The sequence below is a fragment of the Lepisma saccharinum genome, chromosome 7, assembly GCF_977018435.1.
Source record: "Lepisma saccharinum chromosome 7, izLepSacc3.1, whole genome shotgun sequence".
Lineage (NCBI taxonomy): Eukaryota > Metazoa > Arthropoda > Insecta > Zygentoma > Lepismatidae > Lepisma > Lepisma saccharinum.
This window is the reverse complement of record NC_139235.1, coordinates 20402058-20418383: the sequence shown is the minus strand read 5'-3', so window position 1 is coordinate 20418383 and position 16326 is coordinate 20402058.

Below are 16326 nucleotides of genomic sequence, written 5' to 3'. Positions count from 1 at the left end.
AGGCATTTATCATAGCGAAGAACAAGTTTACAAAGTCCATTGTCATAAAAAGTTGGCGCCTGTGAACTTTTACAGGCGTTTCATTGGGAGGTTTTGTGTTCCTCTGTCAAAATTTTCGGAATCCATCTTGCACAAAACTTATGGTAGCCTAAGTTTTGGGTCACAACTTCATGGAATAAACTCCGTGAAATTTGCGGAAACTCAAACGAGAGCTCTGTTATCGTAAAACGGCGATTTTCAATAATGTTGGCATTGATTTTTGCGACTAGTTTATCTGTCACAATGCTCAGTCGCCCACTTCGGTCCTTCATCGTGAACGTTTGTGCGGCCATCTTTAAACATGAGGCACCAACGCCTCGCTCCACTTTCACTCATCACATCTTTACCGTAAACTTCACACAGTTGTCGATGAATGTCAATCTGTTTAGTGTCTTTCGCCAACAAAAATCATATGACCGACCTCACTTCACAACTAGCGGCATTTTCAATCGGAGCACTCATGTTAACAATTTATTATGAACAGAGCAGAAGCGACACGAACTACACACGTCCACAGCTGGATGCGCACTGAACGGGCGGAAGTCCCTGCACAAAATGGTGGCTCCTCGCCACGCTCCTAGCGGCACCCCGCCGAAACGTGAGTGGCTTTCTGGATAGCCCTCGTATAAACGTGTGTGTATATATATGAACGTATGTGTGTGGGTGTGGAAACAACTATAGGCAAATGCTTAATGAAAATTTAATTAACATTACGTAACGCACTTATATATCTACAAGGTTCGCCCATAAAAAACAGAGCTTTTTCTTTAGGAAAGAAAACAAGCAACTACCTTCAAATGACTATATCACCTTCAAAATAATCACCAACGTTTGTACAGGTCTTGGAAACACTGTTGATAGTCATTGACAGTAAGTGTTCGCAAAATACGCGTAACATTTAATTTAATGTCCGCGACGTCGTCAAAACTTCGCCCTTTGATAGCCATCTTAAGCTTGGCAAAAAGGAAAAAATCAGCAGGCCATAAGTCCGGAGAATATGGAGGGTGTTTGATCACTGTAACTGAATGCTTAGCAAGGTATTGTTGTACAGACAATGCGGTATGAGGCCGAGCATTATCGTGTAACAGAAACCATTGGCCAGAACCACAGAGGTCCTTCCTAACCCGCTTCATCCTGTTTCTGAGTCGACCAAGCACTTCCTTGTAATACCACTGATTGATTGTTTGGTTTTAAGGAACAAATTCATTGTCTATCACCTCTCACCAGTGCACGAACTTTCTCCACATTGTCGTCATTCCTTGACGTTGAAGGGCGTCCTGATCTTGGTTCATCCTCGACACTTTCACGTCCACCTTTGAAACGATTGCACCAGTCATACACCTGGGTTCTTGATATTGCTGCATCACCATCCACTGCCCGTATCATCTGTAACGTTTCGGTAAACGATTTACCCAATTTGTAACAAAACTTTATGCTGTAACGTTGTTCCATCTTGGTGCGCGTATTTTGTACGCCGCCTGCACACGACCTGCATCTGACACACGCTTGCCCCGATACCGACAGCCTGTAACAGGTTGAAACATTCAATGACGGGAAGTTTAGATATAGCTCTTTGCAGTGTTGCCAGAATACGGTACCTTTTTGTTTGGTTTGGTTCTTTTTTTGATAGTTCGGTTTCTTTATGGGCGGACCTTGTATATATTGCAATACCGTTAATGAACAAATACTTAATGAGTTTCAATCATTTGCATTGTCTAAGGAGATTTCACACCGAAGCGACACGTGTCGTGTGTCAGTTGAGGATTTCACCAAACGAATGCAGGCTTGTGCTGCCTGTCACGCCGCTACGGTGTGAAACGTTGCTGCTGATTCGTTCGTTTCGAAATGACGCGTGTCACTTCGTTGTGAAATCTCCATCAATTATTCTTAAGAATACTAAATGGTGTTGCTACATTGTAATATTCACAGCGGCCATGGTACGATACGTCACAGATTACACGTATAGAAGATTCGAAAATTTATGAGGATGCACACTGCAGTTGCACATGTCAAACCTCGAAGAGAGCTTTTTTCTTCTTTAAGGTTGGCAACGATAAACGTGTTTAATGCAGATTGTCGGTCGGAAAGACTGCTGACGATTTCAAAAAGTTCCGATTTAGAGGGGGAGGAGGGGAAGGGGTGCCTCAAATGGTCCCATGTTTCTTGACTCCCTGCTATAATATTGAGCCGGTGGAAGATCTCCATAACATAATCGCTTGCAACCTGTAATTAGGGAATGATGGACAACGGACGATTTGAAGGGAAACGGGGAGCGCTTTTCGGGAATTGAAATTGGTTTTGGTACGCGCTCTTCATGTTTATTTCAAGACTTCAGAGATAACAGCAACATGGATCGGAAACAAATGAATATCAAAGCGTAGCGAGGTTTTGGACTGAAATATTTCTTTAACCATACCCAGTGTTAAAATTCTTCAGTACTTGAGAATTTTTCAACAACTTTTACTTAAAACCAGGATTAAGGTAAATACTGGCTTGATGCTTTTTATGAAAAAAAAACAATTACTATCGAAAAGCGGGCACTAAAACTTACAGGAAGGGAGGGAGAAGCATCTTAAGAATAGCGAAGAATGCAAACAAGAAAAAGAAAAACAGAGAACAGGAAGAGGAAGGGATTTTCTACGAAGTGAAATGTAAAGAATGTCAGAGTGTGTACATAGGAGAAACGAAAAAGAGGCTGAAAGACAGGTAGAAACAACATAGGGATGATGTACGTCTTAAGAGAGAGAAAAAATGCGATATGTAAACACACGAGAGAAACAGGACATGCCATAGAGTGGGATGAGGCTAAGCAGATAGGAAGGGAGAAGAGAATACTAGTGAGAAAATGGAAGGAGTCCAAGGAAATAGAGAAGAAAGGTGAAGAAGAAACAATGAACTGGAATGGGGGACTGAAGTTAAACAAAGAATGGAAGATGTGTTAGAAAGAGTGGAAAGGACAAGAAACAAAGAGGAGAGAAGAAGGAAAAAGAGCGTGAGATAAAGAGTCCAACCATATTCTAGATGGAAGTAAATATGTTTAGCCTTTTAGGTGAAAGTACAGTTGACAAGGGAAAGCCACCTGCTAGATTGTTCCAGAACTACTTTCTAATAGTCTGGAGGGGAGTAATTTTTGTGTATATATATCGTCCTGTTTTTGTACCTTGTTACATTTGTACTTGGCGCAGAGTCTGAAGAAGACCTTGCTAGAAGGTTGAAACGTTACGTTTAGTTTATGTTTTATAATAAAATAAATTTCTGCCTTGGTCAGCATATTGAGTTTTTCATATCATGGAAACAAGGCTTAATGGTGTTATAATCGAAAATGAAGTGAATTGTTTTCACTGATTCACTTGGTATATTTTACTTCGCTTTTTATGCTACTTTTGGCTAATTGCGGAGATGAGGATTGGTGATAATATGAATGATGACGAAATTATACTTACAAAGAACGCCAATGCCCGGGCCTAGATTCGAACCCAGGATCCTTTGCGTCGTGGCGGAAGTGAATTGCAAGACTCTACAGGCATACATATAATCTTATAGTGCAGTAAGGCAAAAGTCACTTCAGTGTAAGGGAAAATGACGACTGGACAGCAACTGTGAAACAGTTGGCCTCCCAGGTCACTGGATATTACTTCAATTACATTTTTTCATGTTAGTCTACGCTAAAGCCGCTTTATACGTATGGACATCTCCCACAGCTATGGAGAAACTCAAAAACTGCTTTGTTACTATCGTGACTATGTGCCAACTGGCATGCTGAACTTGACTCCTGTCTCAATGTTGCTTGTGTTACCAACAAGGGAAGTCACTTAGAGCAGGTATAAGGTTTAATAAGAAATGTTACGGGTGTTCATTTACATTGACCAGTCTTTGTGAAACATTTTAGGGAGGGTGTTGGTGAAATTTTGATGGAATGTTGTGTGTGTGTGTATGTGGATAAATATATCACTTACGCTGGCTGCATCGTTGCTTAGCATCAGCTGATCGCGAAATCGGCGAACTCCAATTTCACAGCGCGTATACACGCGTTCACCTTCGGTACAGCATGGGTTCACAAATTAGCCAAAAGCAGAAAGACGTTCCTCCCCTGATGGTTTCACAATGCTTCGAAGTATCCTTTTCTTTAGAAATCGTTGCGAGATATAGCAGTAGTGTATATTGGTTGTTTCAACGCAGTACTTTGTAGGTATCCCCTTTTTTTATCAATTGAATATCACTTTTTGACATACTTTGACAATTTTTTGTCGATGTTTTAGCGTTTAGCGATGTTTTAGTACAAATTTTCACTATACTCATTTTTTTTCCACTCATACTTGGTAGGTATATTATGATCTTACGTGATACAACTTAACCTATCCTTTTTTTACGATTATTTAATTTTTTTACGATCCTAAGTGATATAACTTAACCTATCATTTTTTTTATTTATGCACTGTTTGAACATCATCATTTGAGGATCATATTTTGTAGGTATTTTTTTTTTATCAATCGAATATAAGTTTTTGACATATTTTGACAATTTTTTGTCGATGTTATAGCGTTTAGCGATGTTTTAGTACAAATTTTCACTGCACTCATTTTTTCCATTTATACTTGGTAGGTATATCACGATCTTACGTGATACAACTTAACCTATCTTTTTTTTTTACGATTTTTTAATTTTTTTTACGATCCTAAGTGATATAACTTAACCTATCATTTTTTTATTTACGCACCGAACTAACCTACAAGGGACTCTGTTTGTTTTAATATTTCAGTATTATAAGGTTTTCACAAATTTTATATAACCTAAAATGTGTTGGATGTTGATTTTTAGTATGTGGCAATTTTTTATGAATTTTAAAACTGTTCCGTCACCCTCTCGTTCTTCACGTCGTGGACGAAGGACTTCTCTGCAATCAGGATGACGCTGCATAGAGTATCGGCAGGCAGCGCGTCGTGGAACTCGCAGACGATCTTGATGTTGGTGCGATCGTTGACCACCACCTGCCTTCTCTTAGATGTGTTGATGACGGTCATGGGTCTCCGTGCTTTGAATTCGCTGGGCGTGTAATACATGTCCACGCTTCCCTCGGTCACGCGTTTGTAAGCCGTGTAAGCTTCGTAAAGTTTGAGGTAATCGTTTTTGGTCACGTCGAGGTTGTAATTCTCGCGCGGGAACACTTCGTTCCTACCGTTCTTCAGATAAACGTTCTTGATCTTGCAGTCGTCGAACTTGCTGGAATCTTTTTCCTGATTCTTGTCCCTCCCGGTCTGAAAAAGCACCACGACGAAATCTGGCATGTCGAACTGTATGTTGTTGAACTGCGTCGTCACGTCGAATTCCATGTGACTTCCCGACGCCATCTTCTGCACGCACTGGTAACCGTGAAAGTGAATCGACACCTGCGGACTTTTCAAGATTTCTGCTTTGTACTTGAGGGCGTAGTTCGTTTCGTATTCCACCACCGGCATTCTCAATTCCATGCTTCGGATGACGCATTTCGCTGCTTCGGGTAAAGTGTTGGCTATCGGCGTGGTGCCGTCCGGACCCAAAGTAGCGTATCGCATCAGTGCGTCGTTGTCGTTGGCTGCTCTTCGAAACGTGATCCTCAGTCCTCCCTTCCACATGATCTCCTTGTAATCCGAGAAGAAACCAGGCAGCAGACGCATGGGAAAGAGCACCGTGTGACTTTTCGTCGATATTTTGGTTCCGGCTTCGAATCCCCCGGCCTGGTAGTACGCTGCGTCCGTTTTGGATAATTTCAACGTTCCCACTGCCGTCGACGTGATGCCTGGATAATCTATTCTGTCGATGACAGTGTTGTGTTTCCTCACCTCCACCTGCGAGAACAGGTGAGGCACGAAGTTGTCCACGAGTATCAAGTTTGCTGCTGCGGGAAACGCGTCTCCGCTTTCTTTCTTCACCACGTCGAATTGAAGGTAGAGGTCCGCTCTGTGAGGATGAATAAACCCGTCGCCTACGTCCACGTCGTATTCGATCTCCCTGTTTGCCTCGTTGAGATTGGCGAACGTGCGACGGTTGGGAGGGAAAGATTGCAATTCGTAACTTTCGATTTGCTCCATTTTACATGTATGGTTATTTATTATACGTTGATCTCCACGATGGCCGTCGTAGTGGCACCTGCGAAATCCACCACGTCTCCTTTCTCGTTCGTCACCACCAACTCTATGTCGTCTATGCGGTTGCGACATACTGGAAAATAGATCGGCGAAGAGGGCGTGTAGATGATCGGTTCCATGAACTCGGAACTTGGTTTGAAAGTGGCTATGATTCCCGTCTGCTTGTGACTTCCTAACAATCCGTCCGAAGATTTCGTGATCATACCTTCGGCCACGTTACAGTGTACGTTCAGAGTCTCTATGGCCAAGAATTTAGGAATGTTGGTTGCTACGTGCTTGATGCCAGCTTCGAGTTTGGTGTCGTTCTCGAAACCTAAAAGTTCTCCCATGGTGCCCAGGTCCACGGTCTCCGTCGCGGATAGGATTTCCACTCTGTGCGTGACCGAATTTTGAGAAAGATATGTGCCTTTGGGTAATTGAGCTTGCAAAGTGGAAAGATTGTATTGGCCTGGCGTGACGACGATGTGTTCGCTTCCGACGCTAATTTTGTTGTTGTGCTGGGTGACGTTAGGTATGAGGTACATGCTGTAGAATGCACGCAGAGCCACGGATTTAGGATAGACGATGTCGTCGTGCAGCGTGAGTTTCAAGATCGAAGATTCGCTCGTGAGATGGAACACCCCCATCCTAGTGATGCTGTTTGAGGTTCCACAGTGCTTTCTGGAAATCCTCGATCGTAGGGTTATTTATTTTAGAGAGAAACGCGAGCACGGAGAGGCAGAGATGACCGCAGTTCACGTCTCCGAAATCTTGAATGCGTTCGTCGTTGTAGTATATAGAGGTTTTGTTCGTTTTCAGATAATGAATTAAATTTGTAGGTGGAACACCTCCGAAAGAATCGAAAACGAATGCTTTATCATTGTTGTTTTTGTGGTAACATATCCAATGCGTGCCTGGATTTTCTTGACCGTCCAAGTTGACTACTCCGCATTCTCTTTTTTTAACGCTTGAAGGTAACGAGTCGGACATGAAAACTCCTCTGAAGTGTTTGATTTGTAACGGTCCGATCAGAGATTCGATGTCTCGGTTGGTGAGTGCTTCTGTTTCTTTTTTTTAAACTTCTTCATCACGCCCTTCCCTTTCTTCTCCATGGCCAGGTTGTGACGTTTCTGTTCTTCCAATTCCGCCTTGATCTTCTTCGAGTCGATGACGGTTTTCGCGATGGCGGCGCTACCGCCGGCCAAACTTCCAACGGCCCCCAATGCTGCCAGGATGGCCGGGATGCTGAATATGAAACCTCCGACCTTTTGCTGTTTCCGCGAACGCTGCAATCTTTTCAATTGAGGTGTGCTGAGCAGCAATTTCATTCCGTGTCCTTTCGACAAGCAAGAACGTTTCTTCTCGCGTTGTTTCTTGGTGAGTAACCCATCGAGGGCACCTAGATTTTTAAGATTGGAGTATGGTATCTGGTACACGACACCCTTGGGCTTCATGTTGATGCTCTATGTGTTATTTTCACGGTATGTTATTTATATATATATTCTGAGATTTTTTCTTGTGTAGTTTTTTTACGGTATGTTATTTATATATTTTCAAGGCCTCGCAGTCGTTACACAAATTCTATTACGTGCTTCGTTTTCTTGCCAAGAAGTTCCTTTGTCCCCTTGTATACGATTCGAGTTTTGTTCTCGATTAAAATAGATAGCTTCTCGTCGGATAACATGTTAGCGTATCGATCTGGTAAAAATAGACTGTATTGTGCGTTGAGCAACAGGCGTACCTTGGGACCATACTGGGTAGAAACGATTGAACCGGAAGTTATCGTGTAAGGTTTGTCGACTTCCAATTCCTGAATTTTTACATACTCGACTGACAAATTTAGCATTTGTTTTAATGCTTGGAGATCGCTCATTTTTTCAGTTGTCAGAGTGTTAGAGAGAAATGTAATTGCTTTTTTTTCACGATGTGTGTTATTTATATATACCGAAGATTATTTTTTTACGATGTGTGTTATTTATATATCAAGTTTTTTTTTACGGTATGTTATTTATATACCCCACCCCAATTTTTGTTTCGTGTTCATGGCGATGGTGGTACCCAGTGCGGCGACCCGTTCACCCAGCGATGCGTCTCTGCTCACGAACCTTTCGAAAGCTGCATGTTCCAATTTTTTGTCTGCTTCGTGACGTGCGTCCAGATCCGTCTGCGTGGTGTTGTAGGCGATGTCGTGATCTTTGCATGCCGCGTCCAACGGATTCACACCCTTGTCTCCTCTCTCCAATCTTTTCTCGAGTTTGGTACCCGGTCCGCAGTACTGGTAGCCAGGTAAATGCATCTCGAAAGGTAACTTGTTGATGATGTCGTTCACGAGTCCTTTTCCTTCGGCCACGTTCCAAAATTTCGGAGGCAGCGTGTTGATGATTTTGATCAGGTAACCTATGCCCTTGTCGTCGTTCACGATGAAGTTGGAAAGTTTCGTGCTGATCATGTCCACGATGCCAACCTTCTCGTTGTAGAAATTACGGTTACCTGCATTCTCTTCGCCGGCTATCACCAACAATCGGTCCACGAGTTTCCTAACGTCGTCCACCCAAACGAATTCTTTGGGTAACGTGTTGTAGCGTTTGACGCCGCTGCCTGTTTTGACCTGGTTCCAAATCGGTTTGATGAGATTCCTGTACTTCTCGCCGCTGCTCGATTTCACCCTATTCTGCGAGGCGTCGTTGTTCTGGTACAAGGCATCCGTCATGATCAGAATTTCCTTGTAACTTTGGTAATCTTCGTCGGTGTAATCTTTCGGCTGCTTTTTGGCGACGAGTTCCCACAGTCCCACCGTACCCGGATACCTGTTCCAACTATCCTTGTCGCCTAAATTAACTTTAATGTCGTTGCCTTCGAAGGTCACCTTCGATTTCCCAATCTTCCACACCACACCGCCGCCTTCGCTGGTTTCCATGCTGGGATACAATCCGAACACTTCATCCTTGTCGAATTTCCCCGTGCTCAGGTAGTCTCGTGCCAAAGGTCCCAACTCGATTTTATCCGAAGACGACGTACTGCCTATGGCTCGACGTCGTGCCGGTGCATCCTTCAGTTCGAACGGCGTCGAAGGAATGCTCGAAATAGGCGTGGGTACGACGTAACTTTTAGCTGCGAGCGGTACGAGTTCGTTGATCAAATTTTTATTTTGTTCCGTGACACTTTTAATTTCTTTACCTAGACTGCTGATGGCATCGATCACGGGTTGATCCTGACGTTTCTTCTCTTCGTAGAATCCGCGATTCGCGGATTTCCAACCTTTGAAGCGTTTCGCGAGGTAATCGCGAAGCTTGAGATTTTCGTCTTCGATTTTTCGTTTCGTCATGACGTTATTTATACACGTCGTTTCTCACAACGTTGCAACGTTTAGAAAGTCGTTGATTTTGTTTCTGTATTTTCCATCGTTGGGTTTCCTCGTCATGTCGATCGTCGCGAATCCGAAATCGTCACCGTTCCAGCAAGTAGAGCAGCAGCGTTCCGAAAATTGATTGTAGTTCATGTCTCCGCCTACGTAGTCATCGTACGCGTGCTTGAGGTTGGTGTGATCTTGACGAAACAAACATATGAAATTAGCGTTGTCGCGTACTAACTGTTTTGGAATTTTGGAAAACGTTTGAGCTAGGTAGAAGCAATCCATTCTTTTGTGACGACCTTGCGTGAAAAAGTTGCGAATTTCATTTTGATTTTCCAGGATGGCGTCGTCGAACACAACGACTGAATTTTCACGACAATCGTCGAGTGGTTTTATTTCCGAGGCAAACGTTGCAATGTCCAGACCATCGTACAGTTTCATCAGTTGCTGGTATTTGGATTGCTCCAAACTTTTCGAGAACACGTACAGGTGCCTGTTCTTCCAATCTAACCAATTCGGTGCGAGGAGAAAATTGTCCACGAGCAGTGTCGTTTTCCCACACCCCGAAGGACCTACGATCAGACAGCGGATGCTGTCGGGAAGCAACTCGCCGTTCTTTTTTTTTCTCGTTTGACTTTCCGGATCCGGTAGACGCTTCACCACGTTCCACGTACTCACAAGATCACTTCGTCCGCGTCGATCCAACTCTTTTCCGGAAGTCCCAGCCATTTGACCAAAAGTTTGTCACCTTTCCTACGCAATACTTTCTCGATGAGGTACGTGTCGGGGTGTTTTGTTTTAGAGAGTTCCTCTTCGTAAAATCTTCCTTTCAAAATCTCGCCGCTACTATCTTTTATTATATACGTGTGTCGGTTTCCAGGTAGAACTCGAACCACCGTAAAGAGTTCCGTGCTCCAATTTTTTGTGAATCCCTTCTCGAAGGTGCGTTTGAATTTGCTGATCCTCACCTGGTCTCCAATTTTGTATTTAGCTTTTTTTGTCGTGGGTGTGTACTTTGGACAGTAAACTGTAGAAATTAAACGCTGCTCGTCGGACTTGGTAACGTCGGCTGGCTTCATGCCTATCGTTCTGTGTACCGTATCATTATAGGTGTCGACGAGTTCCGGCAGGATGTCGACCCATTTGTAATTTCCCCGAAGCGTGAATCGTTTCCACATGTGTGTTTTCAAGGTTCGATTGAATCTTTCCACGATGCTGGCTTTGATGTGACTGAAGCTCGAATAATGTCGAATCTTGTGTTTTTGAATAAATTTTTGGAATACGGCGTTGTAAAATTCTTTACCGTTGTCCGTTTGCAGAAACCGTGGTCGTCTGCCGCCGCTTTCGCGAAAAATTAATTTGAATGCTTCCGTGACGCACGTTCCCGTTTTCGCCTTCAAAGGTAGAGCCCATGCGAATTTCGAAAATGTGTCTATGACGGTGAGGAGGTACTTGTTGCCCTTGTTCAATTTATGTACGTTTTTCAAATTGCCGCTACTCATCTCCACGAGGTCGCTTTGCCAGAGGTCGTCGATGCCCTTGGTTACCACAGCCAAACGTTCGTAGTTGCGGCGTGCAGGTTTATGCAATTCTTCGACGATGGCTTGCCTAGACATTTTTTTTAGAGATTACGTTTCAAGAGAAGCACAAGCGTGATGGGATTCAAAGAGGGTGGCACTTCGCTCGTGTTTTGAATGATCAGCTTATCGCCGGCACTCACGTCGAAAACGGTAAGATCTTCGTCTTCGTGTATTTCATATATGTTGCGCGTTTCGTTCCAACGTGCCAGAGGAATGTTTCCTGCTTTCTGCACACCACGATTCGATATCAAAGTCATGGTGGGAACGCTAGCTTTTCTACCGTGAGACCAGTACGAAAATTCGTTTATCTGAATCGTGCCATCGAGGAGAAACTTGTAGTACGGATGATAAGGATGCAACATGTACAGTTTGTTACCTTCGACGAACGTGGAGATTCTTTGTTGATTGGGTACGCTGTTGATTTCGATGGCTTGCAGAGAATGCAGTTTAGCGAATTTAGTGTCGACGCCGAGCAGATTACTGTGAACTTGTCCGAGTTTATTTTCGATGGGCAGCAAATGCTCGACTATGGTATCCGTTACGGCAGAAAACGACGGTTTGATTTTCACTTCCACGTTCAACTGCTTGTAGTTTTCGTTGAGTTCTTGCAACTTGGCACCGAAAGAAGCCAGCGTCGATTCCTGCGTGGATTCCAGCACTCCAACTTGATCTCTGATGTTGACGACAATGTTCTGAAGGTTCTCGACTTGATTCAATTTCGAGCTCTTCTCGGTAAGATCGTTCACGATCCTTCGCATCTCTGTAAACTGCGTGTGAAGGTCGGCGACGCTCTGCGAAGTGGGTAGCGTCGACACCAGCGAACTAATTTCGTCTCGAATCTGTTCCACGTTCGCCGTTTCCGTTTCTAGTCGTTTCAGCATTCGAGATATGTTTCTTTTCAAAGCGTGCAATTCTTTGGAGGTGGGGAGATTAGCCACTTTACTCTCGAGATCGCTCAATGAACTTTTGATGTCGCTCGAATCGGATAGTGCCGTCACCGCCGTTTTCAATTTTTCCAAATCTTCGCTCGAAGGCACGCTCGTCCGTAACGATTCCAAGTCACCCTGTATGTTGTCGAGTACGTGATGAAAATGAGCGAGATTCGTTTCGACGTTCAAATTTTCTAAATATTCGATCTTCTGCTGAACCGTGCTCAACGTGTCTTGAATGCTCGTCAACGCTCTCGCTTCAGCGTGAATATTTTTAATTTCTTCGTTGATCAATTCCAAGGACGCCTGAAGCGTAGCGATGGTGGTTTGAATGTGTTCGAAATCTCGATAGGCCTCCAATTGAATTTTTATGTTCGCGACGCTTTTACCGATGACCTGCAGTTCGTCCGACGATGGTAGGTTCGTCATTGTATCTTCCAAAGTCTGCAACTTGGATTTAATTTCTTCCAACGTGCTGGTGAATTCTTCTTGTAATTTGGAAACGACGACATGCAAGCGTTCTACATCAATATCGTTCACGACGGTTTGAAGTTCAGAGAAATTCTTTTCTATTGCGGAAGTTCGTTCTTCGATTTCGAGTTTCAATTTTTCCAAATCTTCATTTTTCGATTGAAATTGCTGTAATTTGGCCAAATCATTTTGAAGCGAATCCACGCTCAACTGTATATTTTGAACGTTGTCGTAAGAAGGTACGTCGACATAATTTTTTATGAGCGTTTTCAGTTCGGAATCGATTTTCAGAATGGGGTCGAGACATTGCGTTTGGAGCGTAGCGATTTCCGACTCTAAACTTTTGTTTAAGGTCTCCTGCAAAGCGATCAAATCGGTCCTTAACTTCTTAACTCGAATGTCCAACATGAGAATCTCTTCTGCGTGGTCTACACGCTTGGTGTTGCCGAAAATGTCGTTAGGCATTTTTGGTTAACGGTTATTTATAATAGGATAGACGATTCGTAATTCTACAAAAAGAGGAATAAGTTTGTCGTAATCTCCGAGGAGTTCTATGTAAAAATAATCTCCTGCAGACACATCGTACGTAATGTTAGAAAGCATCTTGTCGTGCTTGATTCGAAAAATGTTCTTGCCGGTAGAAATTTTGATTTCGCCTGCGTTTTCCGGATTCACGGTGATTTGAAGTTTCCCGTCGATCGGAATTTCGTAGAAATGTAAATTGTTATTAAAAACATAAAACATCTTGCCCACATCGTCATTCAGTTTCGTCCAAATGCTGTTGAGGTGAATGATCAACAGACCGTTGAGTTTAGGTAACACGGAAGGTAAGACTTCATGATCTGGTATGGTTTCCATAATGATCTGTTTTTTGAAACCGAACAAATTCATAGGCATGCTGGTTATTTATTCTCACAACGTTGCAACGTTTAGAAAGTCGTTGATTTTGTTTCTGTATTTTCCGTCGTTGGGTTTCATCGTCACGTCGATCGTCGCGAATCCGAAATCGTCACTGTTCCAGCAAGAAGAGCAGCGTTCCGAAAATTGATTGATCAACAGACCGTTGAGTTTAGATAACATGGAAGGTAGAAATTCATGATCTGCCGTGCGGTGTACAGTCTCCATTGTTTGCTTTCGGAAACCAAAGTGATTCATTGTCCTTGCTAGTTATTTATCGTGTATGTGAGATAGTTAATTTTTTTTTTATTTTAGTTATAGTTATTTAAGTTCATTTTTTTTTCATTTGCATTGCCTACAATTTTTACTAATTTCTAAACGATAGTGTCCCCAAGGCAACGTGTGGATTCCACAAGACAAAATACATCTTTTATCGTCATGCGGATCTAATGCTACTTTCCTAACTTTGTTTGTTGTAATCACGTGGTCTACACTTTGGATTCTTTGTTCTATGCTTAGTATCGTCGATTGTGAGTAAAGGCAATCGATGTAATCGTGGAAGGTGAGTTTGTTCTCCACCGTATTTTTGCCCACACCTTTTGCTTTCTTCGTGACGCTACTCTCTGTTCTCATGGCATACATCTTCGAACGCAAACCCGCGAACTCGACAATAATATCACCGTTACATTCATCTTTCAGTTTACCTAGGACTTTTTTGTTGAGGGATGGAATTCCAAATCTGTTGGGTTGAGGGTACGCAGAAGTATCGAAATACTCAAGCATGGAAGGATTTTTTATGTCTTCGTATAGGTTAGGTGTTTGTATGCTGTAAATGAAGCTGTCGGTGTCCGTGTACAAAAGTGATATTTTATCATTGTAGAAGGGTTTCATCACGTCATAATGAAATTCGAACATGTAAAGTTTCGACAAGTCGAGAACCGTTGCGCCAACGTAAATTGGTTTTCTGAATTTCATCAATTTTATATGTAGATTGAAAAGTGCTAAATTCTTGTTGTAAATTTTTCTCGACTTGAATCTAGGATCGGCTATCCACTTCCGACATTTATTCTTATCGGAAATTAATTTCACGTCTACGTGCTTTCTAACATTCTCCATGGTCTTTCCGTACACCGCATTGTTCATTAATTTAAAAAAATCCTTGTCTAAATCGGAAGTGGCAGCTGTTCTATGTTGTGTGTTAGTTTCTATGTAAGGTCTTAACCACGTGGAATGTTTAAACTTTAGTATTCTTCTAACATTTACTATCTGAACACCCTTCCCAATCAAAAACCGGAGATTCTTGTAGTGGACGACGTATCTCTGTTTAGGGTCCAATGTTAACAAAAGCTTGTCTTGAACCGAGTCGGGTGGACATTTGATTTCGGGAGTCGGAGGCAAATCCGAAAACGTGTCGTGCAGGTGGTCGGAGAATTGGAGATCTACCTCTGCGAAGAAACCACACTCGCTATCGTCGAAATGAATAATGTCTATCGAAGTGGGATCTAACCATTCGAATCCCCCGTAAGGAAGTTTCTGAACCATGGCATGTCCGTAGAGATTATTAACGTCGGCGTAGAAGATGTAATTCGATGCTCGATTTAAATCGTAATCTTCTTTCATGTGTACGTTATTAGCTTTTGCATGTCTCTGTACGCATTGCACCATTCCACCTCGTATCCCTCTTTCGATGAATAGCAACATGTCAACGTCCGATATCAGTTCCAGCTTGATCTTTGTCTGGAATAACATTGCCGACCACGCTAATCCCGGTAGACTGTAGAAATACGCTGGATCTAATTTGTAAATATTCGTTGCCGTTTTCCTGAACGCTTGAAAAACATCCGCGAGTATCGTCACGTCTAATTTTAAGTATGCGTCGTGGTAGTCTCCGAGTGTCCTACATTCTAATTTCTCCCACATGAGTTGCGCGTGTTGGTACTCTTCGTCCGTGATTCCTTTCTCTCTGAGTCTGCTGTAAAATTCTCTTGGAAGTGGAAGAGCGTCGTCGTTAAATTTAGAACCATCACTAACATATTCGTAAGGATAAACCCCTTTACGTCTAACGAGTTCTATGTCTACGTTGGGAAAACTAGCTCTAGTTATTTTAAATTGATCGTCGGTGAGTTTGTTCGCTAAAGCATCCAGACTTGCAGAGAGAAATCTATACGAATCCAGGAAGCGCATCTCGATTGTATTTTTCATTCCCGGAATCGACACTTGCTTGCTGAGACTAATGTAGCGTTCTTCATTCTCGGCCAAGACACCTATACGTTTCGGATCGTAGCCAAGATGTCTCACCAGGTGGTGAAAATCATATCCGCTTCCGTTGTGAAAGAATATGGGGATGAATTTAGGTTTCTGGATTTTAAGATTGCACGTGTTGCAAATTCCACCTATGTAGTTTCCGCTGAAATGATCGTGGTGGAATATTTTTTTGTTCTCATCAGTGAAACTTTGATCACATACCGGACACACCTCAGTGGAATTGTAATTTTGAAGTTCATTTTCAGTTAAAGGTGCCATCGGTTTTGATGTAAGCAGTACGCTACCAATTACCTCAACCTCCTCCACCATTTTTTCCAGGAAGTGTTCGATTACATTTGGCCCGCGGTATATATATGCTTCATTTATTTTATCACGTCGCACAACAACATAGCCGAAACTATTAGGTTGATGAAGCTGGTACGGCGTTGTGGAGGAAATTTCAGGATCCGGTTCGCAGTAGGAGAGTGGTTTCAGGAAAGACTCGAAATCTGCGACGATGATTGCGGGATGTTCCAACAATGCCTTGTGCATTTTGAATTCTTCGACTTCGTTCGTTTCGGGCATCAACATTCTAGCCGGTCTGTTGTCGCCGCAATAAATTTTATGTTCGGCAAGTTTCTCGATGGCAATTTGACGTCCGGTGTAATTTCGATAATCGAGTTGTTTTCGATCGTCGAACGTGGTTAGG